Below are 12,653 nucleotides of genomic sequence, written 5' to 3' on the forward strand. Positions count from 1 at the left end.
TGCTGGTTTTACCTAATAAGTAATTTTTTCTCCTGATTCTGATACTGCCTCGTAGGTCTTGCCAAGAAGTGAATCTCAAAACATGATTTCCCCAAGTAAATGAAAGTAGTGAAGGAGCAGTGTCCCAGGAATGGGAAGTACCCGAGGTACTGGACATTCTGACCTGTAACAGTGAATACAAGTGATGAGGAAAGGGCAGGAATACTGCTGCATGTTTGTATAGGCACTTCCTCAACTAGCAGCAAATGCACGAGAACAAAGTGTCTAATGTGGCATCTGCACAGCCAGCGTGGTGGGGAAACCTCCAGTCTGGTAATACTGGGAGGATTCACATGATCCGAGGCTTTGTGCCACCAGGAGCAAACATTCTGATCTCTCGCTCGAAGCCCAGCAGAACCCCCCCGCTCGGCTGTGGGGGGACCCCACGGCTCCCCCCCGTCCCTGCGCTCCCGAGCCCTCCTGCGCTGCGGGTTGGGGTCCCTCCGCTGGCGGGGACAGAGGATTCTCACCCCAGTGCTGTCTGTGGGGGACCTGAATACTTCATAGTGCCAATTCTGGTGATGTGCATGTATGGGCTGGTTTTGGGTTTTTTTTTCTCTTTTCTCTTTTTTTCCTCTTTTTTTTCCTTCACTGTGTTCAAGGTTAAACTTTCCACTACAGAGAATTAGTTGGTAAAAGACAAAGGACGCTGATCAGTAGGGGTAGGAGAAGATACATTTTACAAAAGATTTTCAGCTGCAGTACCTGAAGATAGATCAATATTTTCTATTTGCCTTAGCACTAAGCTTATTTTCTTTCATCACTGAAGAGATACTCACTTGTGCCTTCTACCAAAACATTAAACTGTTCTCTTCTGATAAATGGTAAGACAAACAATAGCGCTTTCCAGGAGCTGCTTTATCGTGCAGAAATACATCAGTCCTCTTGATAAACAGAAGAACCCACATCTCTGTCTTAGCTTTGAGAACCCATGCCGGATCCAAGCATCGCCGGCATCCTGCTGGTTGAAACCCCCAAATTTACACTGCTTCTCGGAGCCTCAGTACCACGTCCCTGCACGCTGCTCTGCCCTGCCTGCCAACGCACGCCCGTGTGAAACCTTCCCTGGGAACACGGCTTTTATTTACCGCTGTGCACCTGGCCAGAGGAACATGGGGACAGTCCTGCTCACAGGTGTGTACTTGTCCCTGCTGTTGCTCGATGGTGTGAGCTGCGGCTGTGAACCAGGTACCCGCCAGCCCCCTAAAACAATCTCCGAGAGCTCGAATTAAGCCTTATATATGTTGACAAATGTAGAAGCTTAAGGCTAACTAACAGACAAGGAGAGTTCATAATTACGGATTCCCTTCTGTTCTCTAATACCTTTTGTTGTCTGAAATGATAAATGAATGATTAGTACATAAAGTGCAATAAGCACTAAGAAGAACCAGCGAAGCAGGAGCAGCCCGTTTGGTGTCGTGTTGGGCAACGTGCCCGTCTGCTTTCCTGCACGGGGCAGCGTGGGAACTGCTGTCACCCACAGAGCCCGGCGCTTCGCCTGCTCCTTGTCAGAGCTGGTGGTTGGGCACGGGCTGCCCGGCCGGGGAGGAGGCAGGGAGGGAAGGAGAGCACCGTCCTGCGAAGGCAGCGCGAGGTCCTGTGCTCCTGGCAGAGGCCCTGGGAGTCGGGCTGTGGGAGGAAGGTCAGGTCATCGCCGGCCCACGCGCTGCTCACGTTTATACGCTTTCCTCATTCTAGGGCTGATTAATCACCCGCATTAGTATTGTCTGATAGCATCTGGAATTTATTTGGATGTAAACTCTGTTTCCAGCTCCCATATCAGCAAACATTGCAATTTCTTATTCAATTGTGTGCGTTTAGTAAGTCCAAACCAAATCTATTCACATTGGTGTTTTTGTTCAGCTTTGCAGCCTCAGCATACGTAGGTATTCTTGCAGAATGCTATTTAAAAGTTTAGCAAAATAATAGCGTTGGGCTTTTTCCTCTGGAAAATGGCTTCTGCCAAACTAGAGAAAGAATTTAAATACGTTTCAGTAATGTTTGGCTCTTTAAACCTAATTTCAGTGTGGAATTCTAGATGGTCTTCAGGTGCAAAAGCATTTGCATTGGGCAAAACATTCTCAAAAGGCAGAGCTGCATTAATGACTCATTTCTGAAGCTGCCGACGATTTGAAGGAATATGGTGGCACTTCTTCAGCTGTGTATAAATAGTGACACATTAGTTGTCTCCTCATAAAACTTCGTGTATTCATAATTACAACATCAATTCGTCATAGTTAACGTTGTCATCAATCTTTGGCAGCAACAACTGATATAGACAATTGCTTGCAAGGGTTTTTTGGGTGATTTTAGACAAGAGCTTTCACACATGTAAGTGCAGTTCCACCAATATTCAATATTCTTTTTCACTGTTCTTCAGACTTTGGAGGCTTGCCATGCCTGTCTGCTCTGGGCTAATTCATGGCTATCGTGTCTGGGCGCTGTCCTTTACCAAAGGTATCAGAGGAAACCCAACCTTGTTTTCTCTGGGCATGGATGCGGAGGAGATCTGGTGATGAATGAGATGCTGCTGTGGTGGCCCTGGTCAGTAATTCCAATGAGCATCGAGAGCAGGCGCTTGCGTCTGAACACCAGTTGACAGCGTGCCTCAAAAAGCCTGATGGAAGGAGACTGCTGATGTCTCGGTCACTATATTATTTTGCACTAATGTGCATTATTTCATTCACTTGAAAAGTCAGTCTTTCATTTCATGATAAAACTTTCTGTATTTTGAGAATAAAAAAATCTCTATATTTTGTTGTATTTGTTAGAGCCAAAGTACACTAATGTGTCTACAACAAACATTATACTATAAAAACACTATTTCAGCATACTTTAGTAATCTAAAATGGATAAAGAGCTAAAATATGCTGGTTTGAGCAATTTGCAACATCTTTCCACATGCTATAGTAGCTTTGTTTAGTGAATCCCCAAGTACTATTGCTGTTCCTGGCAGTTACTGACCTTAATATTACGTTCTCTTACACGGCAATGTATGACATTACTGCGCACAGAAATACTGTTGGACGGGATGGTGTAAACATGATGTAAACATGGATGTAAAGGAATCTGCTTCTGGTGGACTCACTCACATCTGGGATAACTTATTTCCTTCTCTCTGTATCTCAGTTTGAATATCTCCAAACTGTGGACAGCAATATTTAATTTTTCTATGTATGAAGACTGTTTGGAAAGTGGCGTGTAGTCTCTCATCTTAACGACAATGAAGAAGCGACTCTACAAGAGAACTGAGGATACCTACAGATGCAGTCGTTTTCTGTACCCACAAGGAAGAGTTGTTATTACATATCCTTGCTTGACCATTGAAAAAGCAGTGTTTGAATGAAGATTTTTGAAATGTTCAAAATTGCCTTGATAGCAAAATAATATTTACATATTGTCATTGGAAATGAGAATGGTAGATACATTTCCTGTTAGGTCTCTATTTTAATTTTTCTTTTAAGAATTATTTCAAAATTATAAGAGCAATCCTTCTCAAATCGCAGTCTAGACAAGATTTCACTGGTTAATACCCAACCGAAGCGGTGAACTCGGGCCTTATTCATGGGTTTGGTTACTATGAGGCTTTCCCTTCTTCTGGTCTATCAATAATGAACCTGATTGGTTTCTGAGGTTTCTAATATGCTTGGTGTAACCACAGCTCCCTGAGTTCGTTTTGCCTTCCAGACAAGGGTAGGTGGTGATCAAGGGCTGTGTGTTTCCCAGGGCTGATGCCTTGGCCTGCTGCTGCCAAGAGGATGGGATGGCATCGGTGGTGCCCGCACCGGCAGGGTCAGGGTTTGCTGATCCCGTGGAGTCTCCGCAGCAGGTAGGGAAGTGCTGCCAGGGTGCAAAAGCTCCACATCCAAAGGTGCGTCCTAAGAATAAAGTAGTGCCCTGGCGTGGCAAAGTCCTGCTTCATCCAGCCACGGCCTTCATTACCCTTCGTTAGTTCACCGTGTGCCAATGAAAGCGCCATAAAAGAGCTAGGTATTGCTGTCACCTCTTACTTGTGGGCATAGATAATAAACAGGCTAGTGTCTTCATTAATGTGACTAAATTAATGACTGTTGCCAGTCAGCTGGACCTCTGAAGTCTTCAGTAAACTTCACTCTTTTTACAGGAATATGGAAGACCACAGAACAGAAAACATCTTGGAGGAGTTTTGTTGCCACAAATGATGCAGGCAGGTCTGTGATGCTGTATGTCATTTCTTCAGCTTTTTGGTTGACCTCAGCCTCTCCACTTGTGTGCATCTGTTACAAAAGCCTCGGATATAAATGATGACAGAAAATATTAGCCACCGTGAGCTCTGAAGTCAATGATGCAGAAGCCATCATCTGAGAGTCTCTTTGCTAATGTCTGTGGAATTCTTGCAGTGACCAGAGGGGACCTACAGCTTTGTCTTAGATCATCTGTGGTGTCCCTTAGGGACTTTGGCCTCGCCAGCCACCTTCAGAAGACAGAAACCACTTTTCAGCTGGCTCTGGTCAGCTTTATATCCTTCCATCATACTCAGTGTAATTAGGCTTGAGGTGATTAACCAACGAGCCTACCTCAGTACTGCTGTCTTTAGGTGAGCAAAAATTCATGATGAAATCTGCCTCTGGGTTTTTGAAGGAAGTTTACCCTTGGCTGTGTGAAAATTGGGGGATGTGGGCAAAGTATCTGCTAGGTAGTTGGAAGCGCCCCATTGCAACACCTCTCTGTTGCCATTTCAGGCAGCCCAGGACCTCCGTCAGTGCGGGTTAGGGGTGGGGAGGGCATGGGCACCAGTTGGACACCGAAGGTCCTGCATGGGACTGCTTCCATCGGGACGTGCCCTGGGATGTGCCCTGGAGCTCAGCCTGCACTCAGGATGGAAGAGACGAGCATCTTGGGCACATTTCATCTCCTGCATAAATCAGGGAGGTGGCACACACATAAAATAAAAATTTCAAGAGCTGTCTCCCATGAGCAGGATCCTGTTCGTCAGAGTAAAGAGAGAAGAGGTGGTTATGATGTAATAACATTTTCTTTTTAATTAAAAAAGTGCTTGATGCCAGTCATGCCATAGGAACTGAGCCCTCTGTGAGACAGCTGAGCACTGCACCATAAAATATTGTGTTTTGTAAAACTGGTAGAGTTGAGTACAAACTACAACAGAGAGAGCAAACTGAATAATGAAAACAGAAAGATGGCATTTCCCCACAGGGACTGGAAAACAGATGGAGTTTACACGACTCACAAAAACAGAAATATGCACACTTTGAGCTTCATCCAGATTTACTGAAGTATTTTTGGATAAAAATTTGCACTCTTATAACCTGCTATGATTACAGAGCCATGCTAACATCCCGCCAGGTGAACAAGAGTAGCATTGGGCAGGAAATCCATGACCCAAAGGTGCGTATTTTGGATATGGGCCAAATCGGCGGACAAAGCATCGTGAGGATGGACCAGTCCACCAGTTTATCTCCTGTGGCATGATCGTTTGAGGACATCGGTTTGTGGGCAGCGGCTGGCGGGAGCGGTGGCAGCGTCACTGCTGCGACTCCTGTCCCTTGTGCGCGGGGGTGTTGCAGCATCGCCGGGGACGCTGCCTTGTGCACCAACGATTTGAAAAACGGGGGAAACATCTCAAACAGCCTGGCGCTGACCTGAGCTTGCTTGTTCTCGGGGCTGCAGGTGGGAGTGTCTGTGGCTGCCGTTATTCATCAAGAAGCCCTCAGGCACGGACACGGGCTTGCCATGCGGCAGGGCATGGCACAGAGAGCTGTATCCAAGGTCTTTAGGTGCTGTCAGCAGTGTAGCCACGAGTCGCAAGGTTTCACTCAGGGTCCGTTCAGTAAAACTGTGTGACTGGTTCTGTTCTGCTGCTCCAGAGCGGGCAGGACCTTACCTGCGAGCTGCAGCAAATGCGCGCTTTTCTCGATGGAGAGCAGCAGGACTCGGGGTCTGGGCAAAGCAACATTTATTTGCTGGATTTTCCTGGCTGACGGCAGGACGTTGCCTCACAGACATTTTAGTGCTGCCAGCGCCCGCTCTGACCCACTGTGGGAAGTGAACAGGAGCATGTGAAATGGAGAAGTGCCTTACTTAACCATCACCGCCAAATTACCCTGGGGCGGCTTGGCTGGGCTCCAGGCTCCAGGCAAGGTTTGAATTGACATTTGAAGTCTCTGGGCTGAAAGCAGGTAAGTAATTACACTTTTCTGACGGGACTGTAACAAAAGTTCAGATTTGGAAGAAACGTGAATTTTCCTTCTCTGATGAGCTTTGCATCATTACCATCAGAAATGGATTATTTGTCATTAAAATGATTAATAAAGTAGTGCGTGTGAAAGACGGGTTGGCCGTGACACGGATGGACATGATGGCTTCAGATGGCCGTTGTGCCAGACCTGAAGACGTGGGGGCAGAGTGGTGACGTCCCTGCCAGCGATGCCCTGCAGCCTTACGCATGGCCCTGGGGTCATCCAGGGAAAACCTGTCCGGAGTGTATTTGTATCCCCGGGGAGGGGAATACAGACCAAAAAGGCTCGGAGCTGGTGTCGAGCGGTTTGTTATCCGTGTGTTAAGGATGCTGAGCAATGCCGGAGCTTTGTACCTTGCTGGAAGGAGGTGGCAGTAGGTGACATCCTCACTTCTGAAGATGTCCATGTGCCTGCTAGGAACAGGCTGACAGGCCAGTGGAGACTGCAGCTGGGGGGTTACGGCTGCACAGAGGGAAGGTGTGGGTTCCCACTGGAGCTGAATCCCCAGCGAGAGCCGGCTGGGGCGGCGGGGGGGTGTGCAGTGAGCCCGGCACGGGGCAGGGTGCAGCAGCACCCAACAGCAGCAGCACAATGCCAAATGAAGGGCGTTTGTCGGCTTGGGTTTGGAGGAAAAAAGTTGCCTATAACATGGTAAAGAAGTGTTCAAAATTAAAGGGGACTAGCAAAAACCAAGAAAGCTGAGAAAAAAGTTTATATATTGACAAAACATTTTTTTCTGCCACATGTAATGGATATGAGCAATGAATGAGCAGAGAACTGAGGAGTGGCTGGAGGCAAAACCTACGCCCGAGGTTGATGGGTGGCAGATGAGGGCTCAGGACTGTTGGAAGAGGGTGGGCATAAGCCTGACAGCTGAACTTCTTTTCTGAGCCCATTCCTTTCTTTTTCTCTCTTTTTAATTTTAATCTCCTTTTCTTGCTTGCTTCCTTGCTTTCTCTCTGTCTTTCTCTTTTTTATATCTTTTTCTCTCTTTCTTTCTAAAACCCACATTTGGTTGCAGTTATCATTTTACTCATCTTCCCTGCGCCTTTCCAGTGCTCTTCCCCATCATGCAGCCAGCATTTCAGAGCGTAGTTTCAAAGTGAGTAGTATTTACCATTTCTTCTTCCTAATTCCTCAAATACGCTGGTGCACTGAGAGTCCTGACCCTGCTCAGTGTAATCAAATAAATATTGATTGCGCTTAACCTTACAGATCTTTAAGATTGATAGTTTTAATGGTTAATTAACAACTGTTAATCATTTTAGTTGCAGCCCGCTGTCCCGCGGCTGCCGCTCGCCCCCCGTGCGCAGCCAGCCCTTCGTCAGCCAGCACCCGCTGGGTTCTGTAAGCCCTCTTCTGGGAAAGCCAGGGAGCAGATGTTTTCAGAGCTGTTTTCACAGCGAATAGCAGGAATTCCCACCTCTCTGGGGTACTTGCACATCTATGGACCTTTTTTCCCTGTCTTTTTAATGATAACATACTTTCTTTTCACATTCACTCAGTGTCATCTACTTTTTTACTTTCCAAATGGTTGTTTTTAGCCTTTGCTGTGACCTTCTGCAAAGTGATATCAGAAATCTGGGGCTCATGTTCTCATCAGGAACCAGAGGCAGGCTTCATTAATTTGGTAACAGCTTGTCGTGGTTTTACCCCAGCCGGCAGCTGAGCACCACGCAGCCGCTTGTTCACTTCCCCCCCCCCCCCCCCCCCCCCCCAGTGGGATGGGGAGGAGAATGGGAAGGAAAAAGACAAGACCTGGTGGGTTGGTATAAGGACAGTTTACTAGGATTGCAAAGGGAGAGGGGAAGACAAGACAAAACAAAACAAAACAGTACTTAACAGAGTATACGAAACTGGTGATACAGAATGCAGTTTCTCACCCGAGGACCGTACAACTCAGACCGCACGCTCAGACCTGCCCCGAAACCGGACTGTCCCCGAGCTACGCGTCCTGAAGCTGCTGCCGCCCCTCCCCGGCTAGCCCCCTTTTATGCTGAGCATGATGTCACATAGTATGGAATACCCCCTTTGGCTCGTTTGGGTCACCTGTACTGTCTTTGTCCCCTCCCAACTCCTTGTGCACCCCCAGCCGTCCCGCTGGCAGGGCAGTGCGAGGAGCAGAAAAGGCCTTGGCCCCGCGTAAACACTGCTCAACAACAGGTCCATAGAACAAAAACATCTCTATATTATCAGTGCTGTCTCCAGCACAAATCCAAAACATATCCCCACACTAGCTACTACGAAGAAAAATCAACCCTCTCAGCTGAAACCAGGACACAGCTTTCTATTGACGAAGGCAGGGCTGTGATTTCAGCAGCCAAAGCCTAACGGTAGGGCAAGGACAAGTCTTGCAGGTGGGAAAAATGCAGTTCTGCTCAGTTCTAGGCTGCTATTAGCTTTGTGTGATACAGAGCAAGTCATATAACCTCTCCCTGCCTTTATTTTGTGAGATCCAAAGTAAAACGATACCTTTTTCCACTTTAGAAAGTGATACAAATAAAGAAATAAATATATAAATGCTAAGTTCATGTTATTACATTCAGACTATTTGCTTCAAAGCAATTGCTCTGTATAGGAAAGTTATTTTTAAACACTATTTATTTTAGTTGTTGTTGCAAATGTTCTCTTGCACATCCAATTAAAAACCATGTTTTGTGTAATTTATAACTTAAAAAATCAATTTCAGCTACGAGTCTTTCATGTTTAGTATTTTAGTATTAGGTACGAGACTCTGAAAGTGAGTCGTGGGTAAACCATAAAATTAGTAATTGTAGTTTCTGAGGGACTGCGGAGTTTTTCTGTGATCCACAGGGAAAGTTTCAGCAAACTTGCAGAGGACTGACTCTGCAAGTGCACCTGATACGGGGCAGAGTACATTGAAAATAAACAGTGATGCTAGGGCTGTATCTGCAGGGAATATCTTTGCGTTCCTCATCTCAATTATTAATGTAAATTGTGGTAGAGTTTGACTTAGAGAAAACAGATAAACAAATAAAGTTTGAAAGAGTCGTAATCTGAACCAAACAAGCCACAGTGCCCGGGGAGGCTGGGCGGCGCTGGTGAGGTCCGGTGCGGCCCCAGGGGAGCTCAGCCCCAGGTGTCGTCGGGCTGATGAGTACTTGTAGGACACCCGCAGGTGACGGGCGCAGGCTGGGGGAGAGTCACCTCCCAGGGCCAGTGAAGGGAATCAGAAGTAGATGTTGTGGCTGACATAAGGGGATTTACGCTGCTGCAGAGGTGGTGCAGGTTCATGGTCAGCATCAGTTTCGTGGTCATTGCTGCCGTTCAAGTCGGCCTTCAGCAAGGCCCTGCTGTGGCTTGCACCGTGCCGGGGGAATTCACCCATCTCCTGCCGCGTTCCTTGGGGCTGGAAGTCTCACCCAGTTAGACACCAGCTGCCCTTGGCTGCACTCGACTCTGTCGCTCCTGTGTGCCATCACCAGACAGGTGGAGAGCCGGTGCATGTCAGTGCATCAGCTGCGAGGTGCCACGGTTTGGCGTCCCTCCCCTGTCCCTGGACGCTTCTGAAAAATGGGGAGGGCAGCTCAGGCGGAGAGCGTCTCAGGTGCGTGCTGACTTAACTCTGCCAAGCCTGACCGATTGATAAAAATATCCAGAGAAGTGTCTAAACGTTCGATCCTGACCTCTGAGGATAACCATGGGGCTTTGGGCTCCGTCGGGACATGGACACTGGGCTAAAGCCCTTCTGCAGAACCTCAGCTCTGCGGTACCCTTGCAGCTGAGCCTTTCCTCCCCGGCCCTGTGCCTCTGCTGGCACAAGCCTGAGCACACAGTGATGTAAGGCAGTCACTGAGCGATACGAGTGACACAATGCAGCGATAAGGCTATCTTACACTGCTTCTGAAGTGTCTGAGGAGCTGAGACAGCATTTCCTTGTGTTGCAAGCACAATACAGTGCGCCGTTAGCCCAGGGCTCCAGAGGGGTCCCAAAGTGCCGGAGAGATGGACAAACAGCTCTCCGGCACGCGACTGAAATACTGCAGGTAGAAAGCAAAAATGTAATATAGCACCATTGTGAAGCAGTAATGTTCTCATATTTCATCATTTCGAGATATCTCAAAATCTGCTGTCAGTCAAGATCAGCTTGCCAGGGTTCCTGTTTTTAACATCACACAAATATTTTTGTCACCTCTTCCATCAACTTAACAAAAAAAAAATCACAAGACTTTCAGTTTATCCTTTCCTGCCTGATCTTTTTTCCAGGCTAAACAAAGCAAATGTCTCATCTAGATGCCAGGCTGTACTTCATTTTGACTTTATCTCTCTCAGTGCAGAGCCTTCTCCTCCCCCTGCAATCCCCAGTTCAGCAGTGCAACTGAAATGACAGCTCCATCTTTCTCTCTCCCCATCTTCTATTTATTACAGAAGATGCAGAGACCTCTGTCACATGGCGGGGAAAGCGAAAAAGGTAATTGTGAGAGGAACACAGTGTATTTTTCTCCTTGGTTTGAGCACTCACTTTTTTTGTTCTTGTTGTTTGTATAAATTATACATCCTTGCCCATCCTCTTTGCACCTCCAGTGTTGCTTGTGCATCCTGATGATAAAAATAGCTGACTAACTCCGGCTGATAAAAGATCTGAAAAAAGAGTGTCAGTGGGAGTGCGACTGCCCTATTTTTTTGGTTAATTAAAATGTGAATGTTTCCTCCATTTCAAGCCTTCTGTGATTTTGTTTCTGTTCTTCCACAATACTGAGCTGCGGTGCTGCACCCCTTTGTCAGAGAACGGCCCCCAGCCGTGTAAGACCAAATGTCCCCGCTCAGAGGGTCGCAGACCCCGGGGGCCGGGCTGGCAGGAGCTGGGGGGGCTCTGTCCCACCCTACATCCCGCAGGTCGCTCAGGGACCTGTCCGGGGGGGCTGAGCATCCCCAAGGGTGGAGCCCCGCATCCCCCTGGGCAGCCTGCCCCAGTGCCCCACCATCCTCACAGTAAAAAAGTGCTTTTTTGGGTTCAGGCAGACTTTCCTGTATTTCATTCACACCGTGCAGAGTGGTGCCTTACTCACCGTGCAGCCCCTTCGGTTTATGGGCAGTAGGATGTTTCCCAGTGCTGGTCCAGCTGGCCAAAACTGTTCCATAGTGATAATCCTGACATTAAAAAAATGGAATCTGGGGTCTGATCCCAAATCAACTCATCTCCCTAGTCAGCACAGCGGCTGGGGATCCTCAGTTAAACTGATCCTAAGATAATCCAGCTCTTGATGGTCCATTGTAAAAGCTATTACAGATTTGCTGTCATATTAGCTAACTCTAGTTTTCATTTCCAGCATCTTGCGATGCAGATGGTCTTTCAACTCTGGTTGCATCTAAATGGGAACGCAGGTGGCTGGAAATCAGCTCGGTTCACAGAGAGGCTTCGAACCTGACAGTGTGCCTGGTGTGCTGTCAGCGCCTTGGGCCACCCTGGGACTGTATCAGCTGGGATAGATCTGAGCCTGATACACATATGCACTGTTACTCTTTTGGGCAGTTTTTAATAGATCTGGGCCAATCTAGCTTTTTTTTTTTTTTTTTTTTGTGTGTGTGTGTGTGTGTCTTTTTTTCTGAAAGTAAAAAAACCCACAAACCAAAAACCCACACCAAAAAAGAAGGAAAGTCTTGCTTCATAAGCAATAGTCCTTTTCGTAAAATGAAAAGTGAATGGTAAAATATAGCACTGGGAACTCAGGCAAACCTGTGTGAAGCTGAAAGGACTTGTTCATTTAAGTCCCAGACCCAGCAGATGACAGGTCAGACTTCAGCATCTTTCAGTAATGGGATGGACGTTTACATGGACAGTAAAACGTTCAGTCCCAGAGACGTTAGTAATAAAGTAATAAAAAGAAATAAAGTCCAAGACTTCCAAAAGAAATTGAAAAATCTGTGTTTCAAGTGAGAAACCCATTTCTGGATAACAGGATTGTAAAGATTTTTAAGGTTTTCATCTTAAATTTTTCTCCATCTATATCTGCAGGTTCCTCCAGAACACCAGGTATTAGTCTTGCTGGAGGCAGGGTAGGTCAGAAAAGACTCCCAGCCTCGTCAGAAATGCGCTGGCTGGTATCTGCAGTGTTAGGTGTGCAGAGGCACGAGTCTTTTACGGGTCATTTGGACAGAGGCAGCCCCTTCCCCTTGGTTTCCTCTTGGTTTGCACGTCCCCACCTTGGTACCTACGAGCGGGGCCAGTTTCACCCTGGTCTAGCAGAAGGAGACGTACCCTTTCTGCTCACATGGGTTTGAGGCTTTTGTCTTCTGCGTCTGCTCAGGCAGCAGCTTCGGATGTCATTTTCTTACAGCAAACTGCAATGCCATTAACAACATCTTAGAAAGTGTAAGAGGAGCATTGGTCTTCACAGTTCCTGGGGAGGGGGGCAA

The 12,653-nt window shown here is 47.2% G+C and overlaps 1 long non-coding RNA gene across 4 annotated transcripts in view; it reads left to right on the top strand.

Annotated features, from left to right (window-relative positions):
* The window catches only part of LOC142602532 (uncharacterized), a 120,323-nt gene that overhangs the window by 39,548 nt on the left and 68,122 nt on the right, over positions 1 to 12,653 (top strand). Inside the window, exons 3-4 of one of the 4 annotated variants that reach the window (XR_012836266.1) lie at positions 2,420 to 2,583; positions 4,163 to 6,215. The exons of the other annotated variants lie outside the window; for them this stretch is intronic. This is a non-coding gene — a long non-coding RNA (uncharacterized LOC142602532). The remainder of the gene's footprint in view (positions 1 to 2,419; positions 2,584 to 4,162; positions 6,216 to 12,653) is intronic. 4 annotated transcript variants of the gene reach the window in all.

This window comes from Balearica regulorum, chromosome 7 (genome assembly GCF_011004875.1).
Source record: "Balearica regulorum gibbericeps isolate bBalReg1 chromosome 7, bBalReg1.pri, whole genome shotgun sequence".
Taxonomy (NCBI): domain Eukaryota; kingdom Metazoa; phylum Chordata; class Aves; order Gruiformes; family Gruidae; genus Balearica; species Balearica regulorum.